The sequence below is a fragment of the Arachis ipaensis genome, chromosome B1, assembly GCF_059453495.1.
Source record: "Arachis ipaensis isolate K30076 ecotype BB chromosome B1, ASM5945349v1, whole genome shotgun sequence".
Taxonomy (NCBI): domain Eukaryota; kingdom Viridiplantae; phylum Streptophyta; class Magnoliopsida; order Fabales; family Fabaceae; genus Arachis; species Arachis ipaensis.
The window spans coordinates 121,216,390-121,230,880 of NC_142436.1; the positions used below are offsets into that span (position 1 = coordinate 121,216,390).

Consider the following 14,491-nt stretch of genomic DNA (forward strand, 5'->3'; position numbering starts at 1 on the left):
TTTGGGTAAGTAAGCTAAATAAAATGATGGCCTCAATCATGTAAATGCATGTTTACACAAAATAATGGACATAGAGATTCAAACAAATCAAAGATTACAATCATAGAAAGAGAATAGTGCACATAAGAAGGAAAATAAGTGATTATAAGATGTAACCACACCATTAGGCTCAAAACTCACTAGGTTGTGTGTTCTTAACTCAAAAATCATGTTCCACAATATATATAATTCAAGCAAGTTCTATGAAAAGTTTTTACTCAAATCAATTGGGCCCTATAGATAGAAATCTTGAAAAATTTCATTATTTTGACTAAGTTTATTACGTATATCTATGCAAAAATAAGAAAATACAAGTAAAAATCCTAGAAAACCTAAAATGAAATGCACAAGTGTTGGGATTAGAAATTTGTCACCCAAGAACGCCGAACGGTCGGACGACCTCCCCACACTTAAAAGTTTGCACCGTCCTCGGTGCATTCTGAGATGAGCAAGGGGGTACGACGACTTTCTAGATTGCCACCTTCAGCTGGTGGTTCAACCGGTGCTGCGTATTCTTTCTTCCGCTTTCGTTTTTGCTTGTGGTGCATCAATCATGAAAAATGAAAAATAACACCATAAGGTAAGAAAATACAAAAGAAAGGAAGCGTACATTGTTGGTATGAGGTAAATCACTAGAATGAAGTGAGTGAATTAGTGTGACATGGCTTAAAGTATGTGCGCATTCTAAGTTGCGCACGGTTTAGAACACACTAGCATAAAAAGCTATGTCACATTTAAACCGAAGGAACATGCACTTCACTCATCCTAATGTGCTTGAGATACTTTAAACTTGTGGGTTAAGTCAACCAAACAAGCGATAAAGAGGCATGAAAGCATTCAAGCCAAAAAGCATATGGATGCATATGATCATGGAGCACAATGCATTAAGATGAATGCACAACATCAACCATCAAGAAATTGCCTAATCGAGGAAAAGGATTCTAATTACATGGTGGCCAAATCATGCAACTCAAGAAGAGTTTCAAGCTCGAAAGCAGTTCTCATCACTTGGTATTCTCAAAAGGTAAGCATGAAGAACTTAAAACCAAGTAGCAAAATATAACCTCAATCAAAGAATCTAACAAATATTATAAACATAATGATGTTAAGATAACATCCTTTTTAGTACTCAGCAGCAATTAATGGTAAACAAGATTAACAATCCAACACTTATAAAGAAGAATAGAAAGTTAAATGAGAATTAAACTAACTAACTAACTACCTAAATGGTTACAAGTGGTGTTTGGAAGTGTTGGATAATGGGGAAAGAATAAAGGAGAAGAAAGAAAAGGGGAAGAAATGGAAAGAAGAGAAGAAAAGGAGTGTAGTGAAATAAGGGAGACCACGCGTACGCGTATGTCACGCGTGCGCGTGAGTGGTGGCGGAATGGGCGCGACGCGTACGCATGGGTCACGCTTACGCGTGGGTTGGTTTGTGCCTCAGGCTCAAATTTTGCACAGTGCACGCGCAACTCTCGGGTTTGTGGCTGGGAGGTAGAACTTTTCAATCCACATGTACGCGTGCTTGACGCGTGCGCGTGGATGGTCAAAAACGCTTGTTGCACACGTACGCATGAAGTGTGCGTACGCGTGGATGGTGCTCTGTTTTTCAAAAATTTTTCTATGTTTTTGCACCAAACCAAGCCTTCCAAACCTCCAAACAGCTACCAAAATACTATAAAACCTTATTTAACATACTAAATTACCCATTAAATTCAACAAACTAAACAAAACATAAAACTAAACAAATTTACCAATATGTACAAAAGAGAAAATGAAAAGAAGTTACCATGGTGGGGTGTCTCCCACCTAGCACTTTTGTTTATTGTCCTTAAGTTGGACTTATGGGGAGCTCCTCTCAAGGTGGCTTGTGCTTAAATTCTTCTTGGAACTCCCACCAATGCTTGGTTCTCCATTGTGCCCCAAGAATTTTCATGAGTTGCACCAAGCCTTGATGGAGTTCTTCACAAGCTTGGAGCTCCCAAAGTTGATCCTCTTCTTGTAATCCGGGATCCCACACCTTGTTTTCACACCCGTCTTGAAGTTGATCATTATTAGTGCATCCGGGTGGCAAGCAAGATGAATTCTCAATGAAGTGGCCAACAATCCTCCTAGACCCATCTATTTGAGTACTACTCCAACCTTTATATTTCATGTTTGATGTATCAACTATAATGAGCCTTGATTTGCAACGCCAACCACGAAACATCATTCTCTTACGCTTCATCCCACAAAGTTCTCTAAGTTGGCTATCCGTTTCAAGCAAACCATATTCAAGTGGGATAATAAAGCTAATAGAAATGAATTTTACCCACTCAAATGAAGGAGTAGATGACAACCTAGGCAAAGAGGCTTCTAAAGATCTTGACAAAGCGTATCCCATCCTCCTTTTTCTAAGGACCTCCACCTCCTCACAAGATCTCTTAATCTCAATCATTTGTTCAACAATTTTATCTAAGTCTTTTCCCTCACTCAAATCATAAATGGGAGAATGAGAGAAATTTACCTCCACATTGCTTTCTATCTCATCGGGAGAAGGTGCTTAAAGCTCAAAGGATTCTTCACCACTAAGATTTGATGCATGATCTTCAATTCCAAGGGAACTCGATTCTTGCTCTATCCTATCCACTTCTTCATATGGAATATGCCATGGAGGTTGTGCACATTCTTCCTTAGCATCAAATTCAATCATCTTGGAGGGATTTTCATCAATTCTAGATTCCCATGGAGGTTCTGCATCTCCTAAGTCTTCAACCACTTCTTCCTTTTCTCTTCAACAATTGTAGCTTCCTCCAATTGTTCCAATATAAAACAACTTCCCTCATTTCTCACCGGAGTATCCAAACTCTCCTTCTTGCTATGCTCTCCCTTGGGTTCTTCACATGTAGCCATGGGAGTTCTTTGAGTATTCAAGCACTGGGATGCTAACCGACTTACCACCTCCTCCAAGGCGGCCGTGAATTGTTGCACATCCCTTTTTCATCTCCTCTTGTCCTTGAACAAGAACATCAAGGATGTCATCCATTGGAGGTTGGGGTAGATGGAAGGGTTCATCAAATTGGGGGAAGAATTCATAGTAGGAAGGTGGTTCCTCTTGGTAGAGTTGTAGTGGTTCAATACTTTCCACTCTTTCCACTTGTTACACAACACGCTCCATGGTTGCTTGAAGTTGATCCAATGTTTCCTTGAGACGATCCCTTGACTCTTGTTCCTCTTGGATAATATGATTAGGATCATACGGCTCTTGGATCGATGGACATGAGTATTCTTCCATGGGAGGTTGTGGTGGGAAGTAGAGTTCATCTTGTGGTTGAAAATTTTCATACATTGGAGGTGGTTCATCTTGGTAATAATATGAAGGGGGTGGTTCTTGAAAGTATTGATGTTGGGATGGTGGTGGCTCAATATGTGGCTCATATGGCTCATATGGTTATCAGAATGGTGGATATAGATTAGGGTCATATGAAGGTGGTTGGTAAGAAGGGGCTTGTGAGTATGGTTGAGGGTTATGTTGAGGATATGGCTCATAGGCATATGGTGGTGGTTCTTGAAAGTCACAAAGATATTTGCCATAGCCATTGGATTCGTATGCATCATAGAATGGCTCTTGTTCATAATATGTTGGTGGAGGTTGTTGCCATGAAGATTGATCATATGCATATGGCTCCTCCCACCTTTGATTATCCCATCCTTGATACATATCCTCATTGAAGCTCTCATTTCCTACAACATAATTAGAACCAAACTCATAGCCAAAGTGAGAGTTCATAATGAAAAGAGAAAAAAAGAAACAAAAACTACTAAGAAAGAATCAAACAAAGTTCTAAAACTAACAAAAACTAACAAGCAATCCAAAAATCAAGCTATTCACAATATTCACATATATACAATAACCAATAACATAACACTATTACAACTCCCAGCAACGGCGCCATTTTGATGATTGGATTTTTGACGGTTTAGAATTCACAAATAAAATCTCGTTGCAAGTATAGTTTCTAAACCAACATTAATCCTTTCATACAAAAATTTTGTTTGTCACGAGTACAAACCCCTAAAATTATAAACCAAAGTATTTAAACCTCGGGTCGTTCTCCCTAGGAATTGCAATAAAGTGTTCAATTATTGGTTATGAAGCATCTTTTGGGGTCTTTGAGATAATAGACAAGAAATATAAATGGCAAAGGAAATAAACTAACAACTTACAAAGCTCTTGGCAAGGTATAAGAATTGGAAGTCCTATCCTAGTTATCCTCCTCAATTGTGACCACAATTGTCCATTGCTCCCACTTAGTTAACCTCTAACCATGGAGGAAAGTCAAGTGGATGGATTAACTTGATTCCACAAGTCCTAGCCTAATCTAGATGAAAGACTAGCTTTAGTGGCATTCAAATCAATTAGCAACTTCTAATCTTCAATCAACAAAGGAATTAGATAACTCAAGAGTCACTAATTACTCTACCAAAACCAAGAGGAAAAAAATCTACACTAAGATCCAACCAAGCATTTTTATCAAACACTTAGAAGGCATAAAAGGAAAGTATAATGAATTAAGCAATTCAACAATAAAGGAACATGAATCATAAATTGCATTGAAAGAAAAATAGAAGAACAAAAGTGTAGCAACATAAAAGTAGAGAATTAAAAGAATTAAATGCTAAACTAGAGAGAGGGGATGTAGAAGAAGAAGAATTACAAAAGGAAAAGTAAATCAAAGCATGAATTAAACCTAGATCTAAGAAATTCCTAATCTAGATCTAACCTAATCCAATTCTAGAGAGAAGTGAGAGCTTCTCTCTCTAAAAACTAACTTTCCCTCCAAAACATAAACTAAAACTAAACTAATGGTAAAAGTATGTTAACTCCCCTTGAATTTTGCCTTAAATAGCCTCAGAAGTGAGTTAGAATTGAGCTTGGGAAGCTCAGAATTTGCCCCCAGCATTTTGCCTTTAAGTTAGTCACGTGCGGACACCGACGCGTACCCGCACGTCACGCGTACGCGTCACTTGACAATTTTCCATCCACGCGTACGCGTCATGTGTGCGTACACGTCGCCATGCGACCTCATCATTTCACACGTGCGCGTCTGCTGCGCGTGCGCGTCGTTGATCTCATCCCAAATTCTTGCTTTTCCATGATTTTTCCACTTTGCATGCTTTTCTCTCTATTCATTTGATCCATTCCTAGCCTTTTCAACCTGAAATCACTAACACACATATCAAGACATCTAGTGGAATCAAAGGTGAATCAAAATTGGCAATTAAGGGCCTAAAAAGCATGTTTTCACACTTAAGCACAAATCAGGAGACAATTATAAAACCATGCTATTTCATCGGATAAATGTGGGTAAAAGGTGATAAATTTCCTAAATCAAGCACAAGATAAACCCTAAAAATGGGGTTTATCAGGATCCGTAACAGTTGCCCCCGGAGTGAGAGAGTGAGGGTGCTCAGTCTCATAACTGGAGGAACCTTTTTCTCGCTGTTGTGGTTTGGAAAGGAGATCGTTGTTTGGTTTTCCGGTCGAAGTTAGGAATTCGAGGAGTTCCTGGCTATTTCATGGTCAGGCGAGGAGTGTGTTGTTTGGGCATCTCATCACATGCCGGGTTTGATGACCGTTCCGAGGAAGGGCCCGGAGATCAGGTCTGGAACAGTTGCCCCCGGAGCATGAGAGCATGCTTTCTTGGTCTCAATGCTAAGTTGTTTAGAGAGTCTGATTCTCTGTAGTTTGGGAGACTGTGAGGGGTCTGGAAAGGGCATGACATCATCCTACACCGATTGGCAGGATGTTGGTCAGTCCGGCTTTTCGCGAGTTGGAAGACCATCAGCTCATGCTTGTTTTGTGTGGTCTTTTTTGGGCCGTTATTGTGAACTTATTTTAGGCCTCTTGGTGGGCCGATTTAAAGACTTTGTTTATTTAGCTTATTTGAATTTCCGTTTTGTTGGCCTCGTTGTGATCGATCCCCGGGCCGTCATTTTTTGTTGTTTGGATAACCGTTTTGTTATTTGGATATCCGTTTTGCTGGCCTCGGGGTGATCGATTCCCGAGTAGCTGTTTACCTATTTGAATATTCATTTTATTATTTGGATATCCGTTTTGTTGGTCTCGGGGTAATCGATTTCCGTGTAGCTGTTTACTTATTTAGATATCCGTTTTGTTATTTGGATATCCATTTTATTGGCTTCGAGGTGATCGATTCCCGGATAGCTATTTGCTTATTTGGATATCCGTTTTATTATTTGGATATTTGTTTTGTTGGCCTCAGGGTAATCGATTTCCGTGTAACCGTTTACTTATTTGGATATCCGTTTTATTGGCCTTGGGGTAATCGATTCCCGTGTAGCCGTTTACTTATTTGGATATCCGTTTTGTTATTTGGATATCCGTTTTGTTAGCCTCAAGGTAATCGATTTTCGTGTAGCCGTTTACTTATTTGGATATCCGTTTTGTTATTTGGATATCCGTTTTATTGACTTTGAGGTGATCGATTCCCGGATAGCCGTTTACTTATTTAGATATCCATTTTATTATTTGCATATCCGTTTTGTTGGCCTCAGGGTAATCGATCCTCGGGGGTAGCCGCGTTTGGTTCGTGCCGTCGAACGTGGCAATGCTTTTGACCAAATGAATTTCATTTGTGGTTTGGGCCTCGTTAAAACCTCCCGATGTGGGTAGGAAAGAGTGCCCAGTAAGAAAATATACGATTAAACAACTTAAGCAATAAATGCAAGTGAAAAAGGCAAAATATAAAGGGTAAAGAGATAGTCTTAAACGACCTCGATCTTGTTGCTTTGGAAGGATGTTTCTACATATAGTAGCGCTGTAAATTGGTGGAATTTTAGGATCTTGGGAGCTTGGTCTCGTCTAGTCTTTCGAGCCTGTAGGCTCCTTTTTCGATTACCGTCTTGATTTGGTAGGGACCCTCCCAGTTGGGCGTGAGCTTCCCTTCTCCGGGAGTGGGTGGACCGATGTCGTTTTGTCGTAAAACGAGGTCTCCTGGTCCAAAGTCTCGTCATACCGTGCTGTCATTGTACCTTAGGCTTATTCTCTATTTTAGGGCTAGCTCCGGTAGGTGTGCTATGCTCTTGACCTTATCTGCAAGGTCCCACTCTACTTCTTTGTCGTTTCCTCCCATGATTCTGTGTTGACTTTGGTCTTGGTGTGCATCGAGGTCGGCGAGGATGATGCCTGCCGCATCTCGGGATCTCTTGCAGAGGGTCGAGCTGGTGTTCTCACACTCTACTGCGACTTTCCGGTCCCTGTGTATTGTTTTGATAGTGCAATTATCGGCCTGAAACTTCATGATTAAGATCTTGGTAAAGATGACAGCGGATAGGTCATTGATAATCTTTTTTCCAAGGATGATGTTGTAAGCAGTGGAGTCCTTGAGGACCACAAACTCGGAGAGGATGGTCTTCCTCTGGCTTCCGGTTTCAATGGTTAGTGGTAACACTAAGGAATCGTCCAGTTTGAGAAACTTGTCTCCGAGTCCAGTAAACCCGTTGTGGTGGGTTTGCGGATTTTTGTTTCAAAGGCCCAGCTTGTCGAAGGCTACTCTGAAGAGGATGTTGGAATCAGCTCTAGTGTCGACCAATATTCTTTTCACAAGTCTGGTTCTGACTTTTTTCAGAGATGACGAATGGGGTGTCTTCCGCCGAAGTGCCGTGTTGGCAGTCATCAGGGAAAAAATGTGATTGCCGCTAGAAACGAGGAGATTGGTGCTTGGTTTCTTACAGTTAGGACTTTGAGATCCTTTTTTATGGCTGATTTTGACTTTTTCAGCGCGTCTTTTCCGGTGATGACGTTTACGATTATGATGGGGTCGGTTTCCAGACTTTCTTGGGATGCCTATCGTATCGTCTTCGGGTTGCGTCCTTCACATTCTTGTGACCTTTCTCTTTCAGTTCTCCGAGGTTCTCAAATGATTTTGACAAACTCGGGGAGTTTGCTGTCTCGGATGTCTTATTCGAGGGCATCTTTTAGGTCGAAGCAATCTTGGATTTTTGCACATATCATCGGTGGTAGTTGCAACTTGTTGCCACCTGTCCGTTACTTTAGCTATCGCGCCTTCGGAAGGATGCCTCATTCTGCTATTTGGTGGCATATGTCAGTGATGGGCGCGGGTAGGGGGTGTAGTTTGAGAACTTTCTAACCCTGGGTGGTCAGTTGGCGTTCACAAGTTTGAGGTGCTCTTTTGGTGTATCTCTTGATGGTGGGTAAGTACGAGGTGCCGTGTTACCGTGCTGCCATTTGTTGGCGGCCATGACTTGGCTTACCTCTTCATCGGTTATGTATTCCCTTGTGATGCTTTGAATTTCGTGCATGGTCCAAATTGGTTTGGTGGTGAGGTGTTTCTGGAAGTCTTCATTTATGAGGCTGTTGGTTAGACAGAGACTGACAACCGAGTCCCTGAGTTTGTCGGCCGTTAAGCACTCATCGTTTAAACCTATCGAGGTATTTTCTTGTGGATTCATCTTGTCTTTAGGTGATTCCGAGAAAGATGATGGGGTGTTTTGCTTTGGTGATCCTGGTGGTGAATTGAGCCATGAACTTTCTGGAGATGTCATGAAAGCTGGCTATGGAGCCGTTTGGAAGGGCGTTGGACCATTTGATGCGGGGCCGGCAAAGGTTATCGAGAAGGCCTTACACCGGACCATGTCGGCGGCTCATTCCAGGTTCATCTTGGCCTCGAAGGCCTTTAGGTGTTCCTAGGGATCTTTGGTCCCGTCGTATTTCATGTCAGTGGGCTTGTTGAAGTCCTTCAGGAGTTTTGACTCTCAAGGATTTTTCTATGAACGGGATGGCTTCCATTATCACGTGCATGTTTCCTCCTCGTTTGGCCTCCCGATGGTGTCATCGGTCATCTTCTCCGCGTCGGTGTTTCGGATCTAGGGAAACGCTGCTGTCGTGCTGTTTATTGTGTCATTGCTCAGGCGGCCTGGTGTTCCTGATATCGCGGTGAGATCAGGTCCTGGAAGTTGCTTGGCTTGCATGCTCCGGGTGGTACCGTTCTTTGGGTGTAACTCGGCCTTTGAGGTTTTGCACCTTGAGGCACAGCTCTTGGATTATCTGGACCGCCTTCTCTCCCAGGCCGTCAGGTGGCCGGGCTTTAGTGGGAGGACAATTGTCCTCTCTTGGTTGTTGCTGGGTTGAGGTTGGTTGGCGATGTGCCGCACTTGTTATACTCCCATGGGTGGGAGGAGTGTTATCTTAGAGTTCGGGAGTTGGGCTTCGTGGGTTTGAGTTGGGGTGTTGGCTGGAGGATTGCTCCTCGAGGTTCTCCGTCATACCACCACGATTTGGCAGTCCCCCGCATTTGTGCAAGAACCTTGAGAACTTTCTTGATCTCTTGGCTCCTGAGAGGTCTGAGCTTGGCCACGGTGGTGGCGTTAAGGAGGTCGTTCATGATGAGCTTCCTTATGAATTTTCAGTAAGGTCCGAAGGGGGGGATCATGGCAACAGAGTTGTCATAGGTGAGGCGGCGGATGGCAGAGGTTTAGAACCGGGTATTGAAGGAGGTGACCTCGTGGGTTTGGAGGAAGAGCTTAAAGAGTTCAAAAGAAGAAGCAACTACGGTGGGTATGGAGCCGAAGTAGAGGGAGAAGATGGGGTCATGGCGCTTGGAGAGACGGATGAGGGAGTGGTGAATGAGAGGGTCCAAGAGGTGGAGGTGTCCCACTGAAGGGAGGCGAGACTTTGGACTCGGAGGATTTGGAATTTCACCGTTGGAGTAGGGCGAAGGTGCATAAAGAGTGTTATCACTAAGAAGGTGATTGCAAGTCGAAGAAACATTGTTCCTTTGGGATTTCGCCGTTGGAGTAGGGTGAAGGTGTGTTATCACTAAGAAGGTGATACAAGTTAAAGAAACATTATTCCTTTTTGCTCTCAGTTAAAAGCGAAAAATCAAGTGAGTGAGTTTGAGGATTGCTCTTCTGGGTTATCCGCCATGCTGCCACAACGTTGCAAATTCCCCACAGACAGCGCCAATGTATTGGATGCCTCCGGTACGGGTTGAGAGATGGATCGGGAACTTGCGGGTCAAGGCGGATGCCGGATTATTTGACTGAAGCAATGGGGGTGGTACCTGCAAAGACACTCCGACGCTCAAGTAAGAATAGATCTAAGAGGTATAAGGTGTGAGGAATGAATGACATACCTGAGGGGCCTGGGGCTCCCCTTTATATAGGTGACGGTAATTATCTTATCTGGTTAATATAAGGGAGGTATTTGAACTTGATTGTTAGTTAGAAATTCTAGTGGGCCGGTTCCGGACCTTCTAAAAGGGTGAAGCGGTTCGGATCCGAATAATCGGATTTGGAGACTATTCCAGATATAGAAATCGTGGACCGGATCCGTAACAAATATCACTTTTTTAAGATTTCTACTGCTCAGTTAAAATATTAAGGTTTAATGTGTATTTCGGATAATAGTATTAAATTTATATATTATTTTTCATAGGTATAGTATAATACACTTGAGAAGTAGAGTTTAATATTCCTAGTGATATATATATAATTATAGGATCCATATAATTCTTACTAGGTAATTACCTTAATATAATTATAGTGTATACTATTATATAATAGTATTATAAAGAATTATTATCCTAGATAAATATATAAATACCGTATTATTTATAAACCAATAGGATATGTACTATATTTATAAATTAATTACCCTAAATATTATTACATAATTACTTTATATTGGAAATATATTTATTATTTATAATTAATATTTTAATAACTAATTGATATAATATACCTAACTATTTATATTACCAATAATGGTATTATATTAAGGTTAAAATATTATTGTATCAATATGGGTATATTTTTATGTAATATATTGATAATTTCTTATATTAGTATATAACCAAATATTAACCCATGTAATTACCTATTCCGCCACAGCTTTTATATCATATTAACAGTATTTTATATATATATATATGACATCATTAAAAATTATCAATTTTTAATCTATTATTTTAAAAATTATCTAAATACGTAAATTTGATTATACAATTATATAATTTTTTTTACATTATTAATATATTAAAATTATTTTTAAAATTGATAATAATTTCTTTTTTTATTTTGTAATATCTAATATACATATAATATTTCTCACCAATAAATAAAACTAAACCAAACTAAAGTAAACCCTAAAAGGAGTTAGGTAAAGAAAGTTGTATGATCTCATAATTCCATACAAATTAAACTATTAGGCAAAGGATTCAATGGTCCTAGAACGTTTGAATCATTAAATGGTCCCATAACAAAACATGTTTTTTAAGTTTTTTTAATAACTGCTAAATAGTCCTTTTTTAATTTTAATTACAAATTAATCTCATATATTTTATTTAATCATAAAAATTATTTTTTATTTTATAAATTATTATTTTATCATGAATTTATTATGTTTATTAACAATAAAAAATAAAAATAATAACGAATTAGATCTTCCATTGATCGTAATAAACTTTTTTTCTATTCCAATCGATTAAAAGATTATATTTGATCCGTGACGTTCATCCAGGACTGTGAAATCGTGTTTCTTTAAAAATCAATCGATTGGATTATCAAAATAATGAATTGAATTTCAGGTTTCTCATAACTCAATCGATTGAACTACAGGTTGTTATCACAAAATAATCGATTGAAAATTGCAAGGCAGCATGGTTTTTGCAAAAATCAATCGATTGGTCATATTACCCAATCGATTGAATGATGACTAAAATGTGGGTTTTTAAAAATTCAATCGATTGTTTATACTAACCAATCGATTGAATGCTTCAAAACAATCTGAGGTCTCACAATTCAATCGATTGGTTGTGTTACCCAATCGATTGAATTCATCAAAACAATATGGATTTGCCAAATTCAATCGGTTGGTTGTGCTACCCAATCGATTGAAGTGTGTACTACGCCTATTTCAATTTTGTTATCGTTTTTATAAATTATTATCTTATTATTCATCTATCTTATCTTTAAAATTCTATCTTCAATTTTTAAGGTTTTATTTTGATTTAGATACTCTAATCTTTTCTTTTCTTTAATATTAACATTATAAATTGGTGAATAATCCATCATCAATTATTCAATCCCACCATTGAAATCGTGTATCGATCTCTTTGATTATAAAAAATTTCATTGTTTTTCTTTCGAATATCCATCTACTTAGTATCCAATTTTTTTTATTTTTTATCCGTCTATTTAATGTCCACTATTTATTCATCATTAATTGATAATTACAGTCGCAGCAATCAGCAAAGGTTGAATCAATTTTATTATTGTAGTGTTCAGAAAATAATCCATCGTTTTGATTACAAAATCGAGGTCAGTGAATAGAATCTCTAATTTTGTAATTCTTCGTTTCGATACTTTATTCGTAAAATTAATTGTGTAATGAAAAAAATATTTTTTTTATCTTTTAATAATTCACAGAAATTGAGAAATACTAAAAAATAAATAGATTTTATTATTTTTTATTATTAATTAGCTAAAAATCAGGGACGGACCTAGACGGGGGAGTAGTGGCCTGGACCCCCTAAATTTTAAGAAACTATACTTATATATAAGATTTGTGTTTAAAAAATAAAAAATATTATGTAATTTAATAGTTTTATATGTATTATTTTTCACAATGTAATAAATCTATGTCTTAATTGTTTAATTCACAAATATTTTTTACCTAACTAATTTAATATCATATCCTCAGATCTTTGTACCTTTCAATTTATTTTTTATATAATAATTTTTATATTTATTTAAAAAAATCATTTGTTTTTTTATATTAATATATTTAACATTCATATTTTTATATTAATAATAACTTACGCAGTTATGTTTTAGTAATCACATTATGTACTTTACATATTATTTTCTTGTAAAAAATATTAATTTTTCTTCTAAATTTACGTTGTTAAAAGAAAAATTTTATAAAGATATGTTATATCTTATATTTTATAAGGGTACTGTGTCTTTCAAATAATTAATAATTTATAATTTATTTTCAAATTTTTTAAAATTTTTGAAAGAATGAATTTTAATTAATAAGATATGTGATAATTTTTAGTTAAACACGCTATAAATTATTGGTATTTTATAATTTTATAATGTACTATTGATATTGTTATATTTTCTTTATGTAATTATTATATTAAAAATAAAATTGTGAAAAAAATTATAATTATATGTATCTTAATAAATTTGTTAAAAAACTAACTCTAATAACTATATGTTAATTATTTTTATAGATTAAAAAAAATTATTTAAAAACTGGCACCTCCATATTAAAATTTTTGGATCCGTCCCTACTAGCAATATTAGAACTATTTATTTTTTGTAATGTTATAAGACAAAGTGTACTGAATTTTTTTTTCATTAGACATTTTTAAGATGTCAGGTATATTTATGGACACTGAGATGAATGAGCAATATCAGGAGGACGATGACATTAACCAACAATTAAGAATTGAGTAACACAACCAATTGATTGAATTTGGCAAATCCATATTGTTTTGATGAATTCAATCGATTGGGTAACACAACCAATCGATTGAATTGTGAGACCTCAGGTTGTTTTGAAGCATTCAATCGATTGGGTAGTATAAACAATCGACTTGAATTATAAAAAAAACCCACATTTTAGTCATCGTTCAATCGATTGGGTAATATGACCAATCGATTGATTTTTGCGAAAACCATGTTATGGAAAACCTGAAATTCAATCAATTGTTTTGATAATCCAATCAATTAGTTTTCAAAGAAACACGATTTCACAGCCCTGGACGAATGTCACGGATCAAATATAATCTTTTAATCGATTGAAATAGCTAAAAAATTTATTACGATAAATGGAAGATCTAATTCATTATTGTTTTATTTTTTATTATTAATAAACATAATAGATTAATGATAAAATAATAATTTATAAAATAAAAAATAATTTTTATGATTAAATAAAATATATAAAATTAATTTGTAATTAAAATTAAAAAATAACTATTTAATAAAATTAGGCAGTATACTTAATTTAATTCAGCTAAAAATTACCACGCACAAACTATTCAAAGGACATAAAGCTAAAGCCAAAAAAAAAAGCTTTCGTACTCCTAATCTCAAATAAAAACAATAGAAAATCTATAATTAAATACATAATAATAAAATACAAATAATCATAATTTGTTTTTCTACTTTTAGATTATGTCTCGGCGCTTCGTCCAACCGTGTTGCCAATTTTATTAGTATTTACATCAGCAGCAGAGATTTTATTTATTAACAAAGAATCTTACGCTACTACTTTTTAGACTTTTAGTAACATTTATATGTCAACATTTATCAAAATGTTAGTAGTTATCATCAAATTAAATTTTAAGTAATATTTTTACTCAAATGTTAGTAAATATATTTATTTTTTTTAAAAAATTACAAAAAGTGTTATCTAT

General features: G+C 36.7%; 1 pseudogene; it reads right to left on the reverse strand.

Moving 5' to 3' along the window:
• Positions 1-9,244: 9,244 nt before the first annotated feature.
• LOC148578168 (2-hydroxyisoflavanone synthase pseudogene) lies at positions 9,245-9,831 on the reverse strand (annotated as a pseudogene).
• Between the last annotated feature and the right edge of the window lie 4,660 nt (positions 9,832-14,491).